The sequence below is a fragment of the Salvelinus alpinus genome, chromosome 1, assembly GCF_045679555.1.
Source record: "Salvelinus alpinus chromosome 1, SLU_Salpinus.1, whole genome shotgun sequence".
NCBI classification, from domain to species: domain Eukaryota; kingdom Metazoa; phylum Chordata; class Actinopteri; order Salmoniformes; family Salmonidae; genus Salvelinus; species Salvelinus alpinus.
Window position 1 is genome coordinate 55963234 of NC_092086.1, and position 10889 is coordinate 55974122.

Sequence of the window (10889 nt, forward strand, 5' to 3'; positions counted from 1 at the left end):
ACGGCAGAGAGAAAGTGGTTCACAGGAATCTACTGCTGCAGGTGAATTTCCTGCCATTTGAAATTGATGATTCAGTGCACTTCAATGACAGTGATGCTGCAGGACCCTCAATCAATGTAGATGCAGGAGAGGCCACCCACTCCGGCGATGGACTGGACAGGGAAGACATGGAGGACTCTGTGGAGGAAAGTGCATCTTGGGTGGCGGAGGATTCAAGCGATTACTCCGAGCTCTGGACATCGGATGGAAAGTCAGAACCAGAAGAACCTTGCTTGCCTGAGGAAAATGACCTGGGAAGCACCTCTGAAATCCTGGAGCTGATTCCTTCAAACCCTCCTCTGATCAATGATCTAAGGCCGGAGCCGCTGTTAGTCACCATGGCCCCTAGCCCAGTGGCAGGTCGCACAAAGGCGGGGAGGGTAGTTAAACCAGTCAAGATACTAATTGAGTCAATCCACCAGAAGGTGCAAGTTTAACATAGTACAGAGATATAATTTAGTACAGAATGACAGTTTTTTTAAGGCTAAGAAGGTAGGTAGAGTGTAAGAGGCACTACGCATCTAGGGGCAGTTGAAGGCCTGACCAACTTTCACTTGCCCTGAACCCTATGGGTAGCTTTGAGTTGAATTCAGAATTATGCCTTGAGCTTGGTAGGTTATTTTGTTCAGTTTTACAAGGTTGGTGAAATTCAGGAGGGGTGAATGTAACAGTTGTTAAAGTACTGTGTGAATTTCATCAGGTTCATATATTAATATGGCATGTTGATTTGTTATTATGCATGCCTGCATCCTGGGAGTAGGGGAGTGTGTACTTACGTTTTGCCCTTCGTGCTCAAGTCATTTTAAAGCACTATGAGAGGTAGGCATGCTTTTTCTGTCGTCTTCAGAAAAATTTGATTATTTTAAGCACAAAATCATACACACTGTGTTTTGTTCATGAATAATGTTGTATATTTAGAGGTTCCTCATAAGTGGATGGTATTGTTAAGATGCACTTGTAACTGTACGTTTTAGGATGATATTAACATTCTGAATTCAACATGTGGTTAATAGCTAGCTAAGCTTTTAGCAGGCTATTGTATGTGTGAACGATGGCTAGCTCCTCGAATGATCCCAGTCCCTTGTGTTGTGCATCTGTTGTAGAAAGAGGCGACAATTCGTGGAACATATGTGCTCTACAAATGTTTTATTTTCTTTTGGATGCAGGTATGTGGTTTTATCTATGTAAAATATATTGTAATGACCCGGCTGGGTCATAAAGGGAAAAGAAATGGACTCTAGGTGTGCAGGTCAGAACACAGGTTTATTCCTAAACTGGGCTATTGTTCCGGCCACAGCCCACGCCGCTAAATGCCGAACGTACACAATGTTACCCTGTCGAGTTAAGAGTCACTCTCATAGGAACAGATCAAGGCCCCGAACAGAAGAAAAAGAACAATGAGACAGTAATCCCTATTTATGCATTTCCAAATCCTGCGGGATTACCCATCATACCCCCCCAACCTTTCCATCTGTCCTGACATATTTAACCCCTGCTAGTAGCCATGAGAACCATAACACACCCACAAACACAGAACACAATACCGGGTCGTTACAATATGTTATGTGTTGATGCATAATAAGGAGAGGCTGTACTAATTTTTGTATTCTAAAATCATTTTGATGCAATATGAGAGAGAGGCTGATTCGCAGAACATACAGTGGGGAGAACAAGTATTTGAAACACTGACGATTTAGCAGGTTTTCCTACTTACAAAGCATGTAGAGGTCTGTAATTTTTATCATAGGTACACTTCAACTGTGAGAGACGGAATCTAAAACAAAAATCCAGAAAATCACATTGTATGATTTTTAAGTAATTCATTTGCATTTTATTGCATGACATAAGTATTTGATTACCTACCAACCAGTAATAATTCTGGCTCTCACAGACCTGTTAGTTTTTCTTTAAAAAATAGCATTGTATTTGTTCAAACACAATTCTTTCCATCAGTTTACTAAGAACAGGTAGCAAACTGATTGGGCTGCTGTTAGAGCCAGCAAAGGGTGCTTTACTATTTTTAGGTAGTTGAATTACTTTAGCTTCTTCCATGCCTGTGGACACACACTCCTTTTAGACTTTGGTTAAAGACGTGGCAAATAGGGGTGGCTATACAGTCTGCTAGCATTCTCAATAGTTTCCCATCTAGGTTGTCTATACCTGCTGGCTCATCATTATTAATGAATAACAACAACCTCTTCCACACAAACTTGACCAAATTCAAACAGCAATCCTTCTCTTTCATTATTAATCTTCAATACACAAATATGATGGTTCACTGGTCAATGTTGTCATTTCACTAACAAGTTTGTCCACTTTACTGGTGGAAGTCATTGAAATGTTTGGCTATATCAAAAGGTTTTGTTATAAATTACCCATCAACTTCAATGAACGATAGAGATGAATTGGGTTTTCTGCCCATAAAATAATTTATTTGAACCATAAAACATTTTCAATTCAGGGTTCTCTACCAGATAATGTGATATTACCAGGTTATGGCTACTTGGTGAGCACGAGCACGAGCACTGCTCGCCTGGCTACACATTGTGGTGACTGAAATGGCATCAAAACTGCAAAATTTTCTGGTCATGGTTATCAATATTATTTTCAGAAAAAAGGTGCAAAACGTAATCAAAATGCATATCCCTATTATTTTTTTTCAAGATATGACGAATTTAAACAGGCTGAAGGCATTTTTTTAGCAAATAACATTTTAGTTTATGATTTTTTTGTAATTTGATATGGGTCAATATCTGTTTGTTTGTAAGCATAAAATAGAGCGTATGGTCCACAGGTCCACTGAGTTGCAAACCAAGTGGATGGGTCTAGCTCATTGCTTAGCAGCTAATGGTGATTTGTAGATCTGACGCAGTTGCTACCTCAGATTGTGAGCCCAGCAAGTGTATTGAAAGAGGTATGCAGTACCTGCAGATGGCCACGGCGAGGAGCAAGAGAGCAAGTTTTTTGCTGAAAAAACACTAACCCTTAACCTTAACCCTAACCCAAGGTCTATCCCTTAAAACAGTTAGATGAAGTGCTTTCGGAAGAGTATTCAGACCCCTTGACTTTTTCCACATTTTGTTACGCTACAGCCGTATTCTAAAATGGATTAAATACATTCACTGCAGCCACCCTGGCCCCCAGCCCCGCTCACCCCGTTATCCAAAACCTCCCATGTTCCAGGAACTCCACGACCCGGTCCACCCCATCTGCAGCACCCACCCCCAGCCTGATCAGAAGCCCCAAGAAGTGGGCGCGGAGCACCGAAGCGACCAGACCTCTGCTATCCAGAGAGGTCCAGTCTGCTACTGAGAGGGCTGCTACTCTTCTAAGTAGCCCGACGGGGCCCCTCTGGCCGTGGCTCTCAACACCAGTTCCAAACAGAGGTGGTGGTCCAGCAGTCTTGTTGGTGGCAGTGACTCTGCTTCCCCTGGACTCTCCTCCTCTATGTCTTCCAGTCCCAGTACTGACCATGCTCCAAGAGAAAGAGAGCTCCCAGACCCACCACAACCAGAATGGCCCTTACAAACGCCCTTTAACGTCCCATGATGCTCCAGCATCTAGCCCCCCCCTTTTTTTATCTCCCCTGGATGGAGAACGATATGTCTCTCTCCGTTTCCTCTCCCATTGCTTTTTTTTCCCATTAAACAATACTTTTTTATTGAATGGCCTAAACTGTACAGTCAATGCGTGAGTTCAAGCGGATCAGTTTTGTCAAGTCGGTCACTACCTTTCAAAGTGTGTTGCATTGTGGGGTAAAAAATAACCAGACTTGCACCTACATGTCCACAGCATGAACTTGACAAAACTAACGTGATCTAAGGTCATGAAGTTTGACTGCAAGTTTCTGCAGTTGTATTTGACCAACTTCAGCCATCGCCTGCATTGTCGAAGGATCTATTTTCAACCAATCATTAAGTTGTTTTTGTTTGACCATGCAAACGGGACCAAATACGTGAATGTGATATTTGAGGCTCTCTCGCACTGATTAATTGTACAATGTAGACTTACACACACATGATTTCAGTTTGTGAGTGTGTGATAATATACTGAACAAAAATATAAATGCAACATGTAAAGTGTTAATCACATGTTTCATGAGCTGAAATAAAAGATCCCAGAAATGTTCCATGTGCACAAAAAGCTTATTTCTCTCAAATTGTGTTTACATCCCTGTTAGTGAGCATTTCTTCTTCACCAAGATAATCCATCCATCTAAAAGGTGTGGCATATCAAGAAGCTGATTAAACAGCATGATCATTACACAGGTGGACCTTGTGCCGGGAACAATAAAAGCCCACTTTAAAATGTGCAGTTTTGTCACACAACACAATGCCAGATGTCTGCAATTGGCATGTTGACTGCAGGAATGTCCACCAGAGCTGTTGCCAGAGAATAGAATGTTCATTTCTCTACCATAAGCCACCTCCAATGTCGTTCCAGACAATGTGGTAGTACGTCCAACCGGCCTCACAACCGCAGACCACGTGGAACCACGCCAGCCAAGGACCACATCTGGCTTCTTCACCTGCGGGATGGTCTGAGACAAGCCACCCAGACAGCTGATGAAACTGTGGGTTTGCACAACCTAAAGAATTTCTGCACAAACTGTCAGAAACCATCTCTGTGTGCTCATCATCCTCACCAGGATCTTGATCTGACTGCAGTTCGGCGTCGTAACCAACTTCAGTGGGCAAATGCGCACCTTCGATGGCCACTGGTACGCTGGAGAAGTGGGCTCTTTCAACTGTAGCGGACAGATGGCAGACAGCGTGTATGGCGTTGTGTGGGCAAGTGTTTTGCTGATGTCAACGTTGTGAATAGAGTGCCCCATAGTGGCGGTGGGGTTATGGTATGGGAAGTCAAAAACTAGGGACAACGAACACATTAGCATTTTATCGATGGCAGTTTGAATGCACAGAGATACCGTGACGAGATCCTGAGGCCCATTGTCGTGCCATTCATCTGCCGCCATCACCTCTTGTTTCAGCATGATAATCCATGGCCCTATGTCGCAAGGATCTGTACACAATTCATGGAAGTTGAAAATGTCCCAGTTCTATTACACGACCAGCAAACTCAACAGTTGGTCTGGATCGACGTGTAAGACAGCGTGTTCCAGTTCCCACCAATATCCAGCAACTTTGCCCCTACATGCCCCTACCTTTTTTTAAGGTATCTGTGAAATCCATAGATTAGGGCATTATTTATTTCAATTGACTGATTTCCTTATATGAACTGTAAGTCAATAAAATCAGTAAAATATTTTAGTATATAAAGATTTTTTTTATAAACAAACGTCAAATCAAATCAAAGTTTATTTGTCACGTGCGCCGAATACAACAGTGAAATGCTTACTAACCAATAGTGAAAAAAAATGTGTTCGGTGAACAGTAGGTAAGTAAAGAAAGAAAACTACAGTAAAAAGACAGGCTATATACAGTAGCGAGGCTATAAAAGTAGCGAGGCTACATACAGACACCGGGTTAGTCAGGCTGATTGAGGTAGTATGTACATGTAGATATGGTTAAAGTGACTATGTATATATGATGAACAGAGAGTAGCAGTAGCGTAAAAGAGGAGTTGGTGGGTGGTGGGACACAATGCAAATAGCCCGGTTAGCCAATGTGCGGGAGCACTGGTCTCAGGTCTCTGATCTCCTCCCTATAGGTTGTCTCGTCGTTGATCAGGCTTATGACTGTTGTGTCGTCTGCAAAGTTAATGATGGTGTTGGAGTCATGCCTGGCCATGCAGTCGTGGGTAAACAGGGAGTACAGGAGGGGACTGAGCACGGACCCCTGTGGAGCTCCAGTGTTGAGGATCACCGTGGCAGATGTGTTGCTACCTACCATCACCACCTGGGGGGCGCCCCGTCAGGAAGTCCAGGATCCAGTTGCAGAGGGAGGTGTTTAGTCCCAGGATCCTTAGCTTAGTGATAAGCTTTGAGGGTACTATGGTGTTGAACGCTGAGCTGTAGTCAATGAATAGCATTCTCACATAAGTGTTCCTTTTGTCCAGGTGGGAAAGGGTAGTGTGGAGTGCAATAGAGATTACATCATCGTGGATCTGTTTGGGTGGTATGCAAATTGGGGTGGGTCTAGGGCTTCTGGGATAATGGTGTTGATGTGAGCCATTACCAACCTTTCAAAGCACTTCATAGCTACAGACGTGAGTGCTACGGGTCTGTAGTCATTTAGGCAGGTTGCCACTATGGTGGTCTGCTTGAAACATGTTGGTATTACAGACTCATTCAGGGACATGTTGAAAATGTCAGTGAAGACACCTGCCAGTTGGTTAGCACATGCCCGGAGCACACGTCCTGGTAATCCGTCTGTCCCCGCAGCATTGTGTATGTTGACCTGTTTAAAGGTCTTACTCACGTCGGCTTCGGAGAGCGTGATCACACAGTCGTCCGGAACAACTGATGCTCTCATGCATGCCTCAGTGTCGCTTGCCTCGAAGCGAGCATAGAAGTGACTTAGCTCGTGTCACTGGGCAGCTCGCGGCTGTGCTTCCCTTTGTAGTCTGTAATAGTTTGCAAGCCCTGCCACATAAGACGAGCGTCGGAGCCGGTGTAGTATGATTCAATCTTAGCCCTGTATTGACGCTTTGCCTGTTTGATGGTTTGTCGCAGGGCGTAGCAGGATTTCTTGTAAGCTTCCGGGTTAGAGTCCCACACCTTGAAAGCGGCAGCTCTACCCTTTAGCTCAGTGCGAATGTTGCCTGTAATCCATGGCTTCTGGTTAGGGTATATACGTACAGTCACTGTGGTGGGGACGTCGTCGATGCACTTATTGATAAAGCCAGTGACTGATGTGGTGTACTCCTAAATGCCATCTGAATAATCCCGGAACATGTTCCAGTCTGTGATAGCAAAACAGTCCTGTAGTTTAGCATCTGCTTCATCTGACCACTTTTTTATAGACCGAGTCACTGGTGCTTCCTGGTTTAATTTTTGCTTGTAAGAAGGAACTAGGAGGATAGAATTATGGTCAGATTTGCCAAATGAAGGGCGAGGGAGAGCTTTGTACACGTCTCTGTGTGTGGAGTAAAGGTGGTCTAGAATTTTTTTCACAATATACTCTACTTCAGGCAAGCAAAATCTAGAGACTTCCTTAAATTTCGTGCATCAGCTGTTGTTTACAAATATGCACAGACCGCCTCCCCTCGTCTTACCGGAGTGTGCTGTTCTATCTTGCTGGTGCAGTATATATCCCGCTATCTGAATATCCATGTCGTCATTCAGTCACGATTCCGTGAAACATAGGATATTACAGTTTTTGATGTCCCGTTGGATGGATATTCGTGATCGTACCTCGCTAGTTAGCTAACAACTGTCACAATGTATTTATTTATTGTTTATTGTGCAGACGAAAATATAGTTTTAATAATCCTATGATTCTAATACAACTGTTTGTTTTGCCAGGAAGATGCTCACATCAATACAATTCTGATCTTTCATTATAGATTGTAATAGTATTTCTAAACTGTGCAGACTTTTTCCTGTTTCTCCAGTTTTGCCTCTAGCACCTTCACTCGCTAATCAGCTCTGGGTGTGCAGTAGATTCTGCTATTATCTACTAGTATTTCTAAAGTTAAGGTTCCTGTGAGACAAGACTGAAATATATGTTATCTCTGTGATTATACAGTACCAACAACTTACACATAAATAGGCTGCCTATGTGGCTGTTTCTCTCAATGCTTATGAGAAGGAAAAAGTTTGTATTTCAATTAGATATAAAGAAATGTGCATACAAACCCCACAATCAGCCACTGTTGCAGTATTTGCATTCTCTGACCTGTGGCTTTACAACAAGAGAAATGGTTGCATTCTTTACCAAGCATGTCTGTGCAACGCTGCTGTGCAGCTCTGGGCAGGGATTCACTGCTGACAATTGTGGTGACGATACCAGTGTGCGCAGGCCCTGCACGAGGGCAGAGATGCAACGCAGACCCTGATCAAACTGCCCTGAAGAGGGCGCTGCTGCTCTGTCTGATGATATTCTCCCCAACAGAACCACATTCTGGTAGGTTAGTGGTCGCCAACCTTTTCTGAGTCAAGATCACTTTCGCAGTCAAAAAGCAAGCTGAGATCTACTGCTCATATGATTATGTATTTTTTTACATTAACCTCACACAAACCGTTTTGTAGGAATGAGGTTTGGGCAGTTGGCCTAATACATTATCACAGCATATTGGCTATATGATTGGCCTGCCAATATTGTTAATCAGACCATATTATATTTCAGAACACGAGCTTTGATAACAAAATATATCAGTTGGTTTAGCACTTGTGAGGCACTGTAGAGCATGAATTGAAATAATTAGCTTTTTTGTTTTACTGGACTGATGGTACCTGCATCGGATGGTCAACAAGGTCAAATCACGATGTCAGTGATCTCCAGGTCGAAAAATCGGAGCTCTAGAAAGATGCCAGAGTTTCCGACTTTGAATTCCGAGTTGGATGACCTTTCAAAACGATTTTTCCCAACCGCTTCTCACGGTCTTTGCGCTCTCCTTCCTTTCCTCCCGTGAAACTGACCAGAGAGAGGGGACACCGTCTTCCACCTGATGGCGAAACACGAGTCGCACCGCATCTGCCTCATACACAAATTCATGTTGTTCCTATGACCAGAGAAAGTAAAATATCTCTTAATATTAAAATCGACACGACGAGCTGCTAATAATAATAAAATGCAGGGCTATCGATACTTGCCTACTCATTCTTTGCAGCTGCAGCCCGAGCGGAAGTACAGAGAAGCGCGTTTTGTAATAGTGTTGAATAAAAACAGTGACAGTGCTGAATATCAACTTAACCATGAACTCACTCATGAAAACCGCAGCTCTTTGCTGTATTCGTTGACAGTCTCTCTGTGGTCATGGTTTTAAAAGTTATTAAATCTTACGTAGGCTGGTAGCTTATTAAACTTGGCTGTGGCCAGGGTCATGGAAGCTCTGTAGCCACGGTGATTTGAGCTATCCGATTGGGCAGCACAGTAGGTGCACTTGATTTAGTCACGGATTTGCCGGTCCGTCGGGTAGGCAGTTTGTCTCATGGGAACACTTTGCTTACCCGGTGCGCAGGACTTTCTGAATCAAGTGCACCTACAGGCAACAGCTCAACACGATTTTAAAAAAGGAGCGCAAGCCTTTATGATCGACTAGGAATGCCTTGAAGATCGACTAGTCTATCGATTGGTTGGCGACCACTGTGGTAGGCTAAACAGTCAAACAAGTAGACCTACAGTATGTTGCAGAGGTGGGACCAAGTCATTGTTTTACAAGTCACAAGTAAGTCTCAAGTCTTAGCACTCAAGTCCCAAGTCAAGACCGTCAAGTCTCAAGTCCTAAACAAGTCATAGTGTGCTCTTCACCAAATGTAATACCATTTCATATTTTTAACAAGAGTAAAAGTATATTACATTTACTCAAATCATGAATGCTTTCAAAAATATCTATATGTATTACTTTCCAAATAAACGTTATATTTCCATTGAAATACAGTTGAATTTGGAAGTTTACATACACCTTAGCCAAATACATTTAAACTCAGTTTTTCACAGTAAAAATTCCCTGTCTGAAGTCAGTTAGGATCACGACTTTTATTTTAAGAATGTGAAATGTCAGAATAATAGTAGAGAAAATTATTTCAGCTTTTATTTCTTTCATCACATTCCCAGTGGGTCAGAAGTTTACATACACTCAATTAGTATTTGGTAGTGTAACAGTATAACTTTAAACCGTCCCCTCGCCCCGACACGGGCGCGAACCAGGGACCTTCTGCACACATCAACAACAGTCACCCACGAAGCATCGTTACCCATCGCTCCACAAAAGCCACGGCCCTTGCAGAGCAAGGGGCAACACTACTAATAGGTTTCAGAGCAAGTGACGTAACTGATTGAAACGCTACTAGCGCGTACCCGCTAACTAGCTAGCCATTTCACATCCGTTACACTCACCCCCCTTTCAACCTCCTCCTTTTTCCGCAGCAACCAGTGATCCGGGTCAACAGCATCAATGTAACAGTATAACTTTAAACCGTCCCCTCGCCCCGACACGGGCGCGAACCAGGGACCTTCTGCACACATCAACAACAGTCACCCACGAAGCATCGTTACCCATCGCTCCACAAAAGCCACGGCCCTTGCAGAGCAAGGGGCAACACTACTAATAGGTTTCAGAGCAAGTGACGTAACTGATTGAAACGCTACTAGCGCGTACCCGCTAACTAGCTAGCCATTTCACATCCGTTACACTCACCCCCCTTTCAACCTCCTCCTTTTCCGCAGCAACCAGTGATCCGGGTCAACAGCATCAATGTAACAGTATAACTTTAAACCGTCCCCTCGCCCCGACACGGGCGCGAACCAGGGACCCTCTGCACACATCAACAACGGTCGCCCACGAAGCATCGTTACCCATTGCTCCACAAAGGCCGCGGCCCTTGCAGAGCAAGGGGCAACACTACTAATAGGTTTCAGAGCAAGTGACGTAACTAATTGAAACGCTAGTAGCGCGTACCCGCTAACTAGCTAGCCATTTCACATCCGTTACACTCACCCCCCTTTCAACCTCCTCCTTTTCCGCAGCAACCAGTGATCCGGGTCAACAGCATCAATGTAACAGTATAACTTTAAACCGTCCCCTCGCCCCGACACGGGCGCGAACCAGGGACCCTCTGCACACATCGACAACAGTCACCCACGAAGCGTCGTTACCCATCGCTCCACAAAAGCCACGGCCCTTGCAGAGCAAGGGGCAACACTACTAATAGGATTAGACTATTATTCTGACATTTCACATTCTTAAAATAAAAGTCGTGATCCTACTAATAGGTTTCAGAGCAA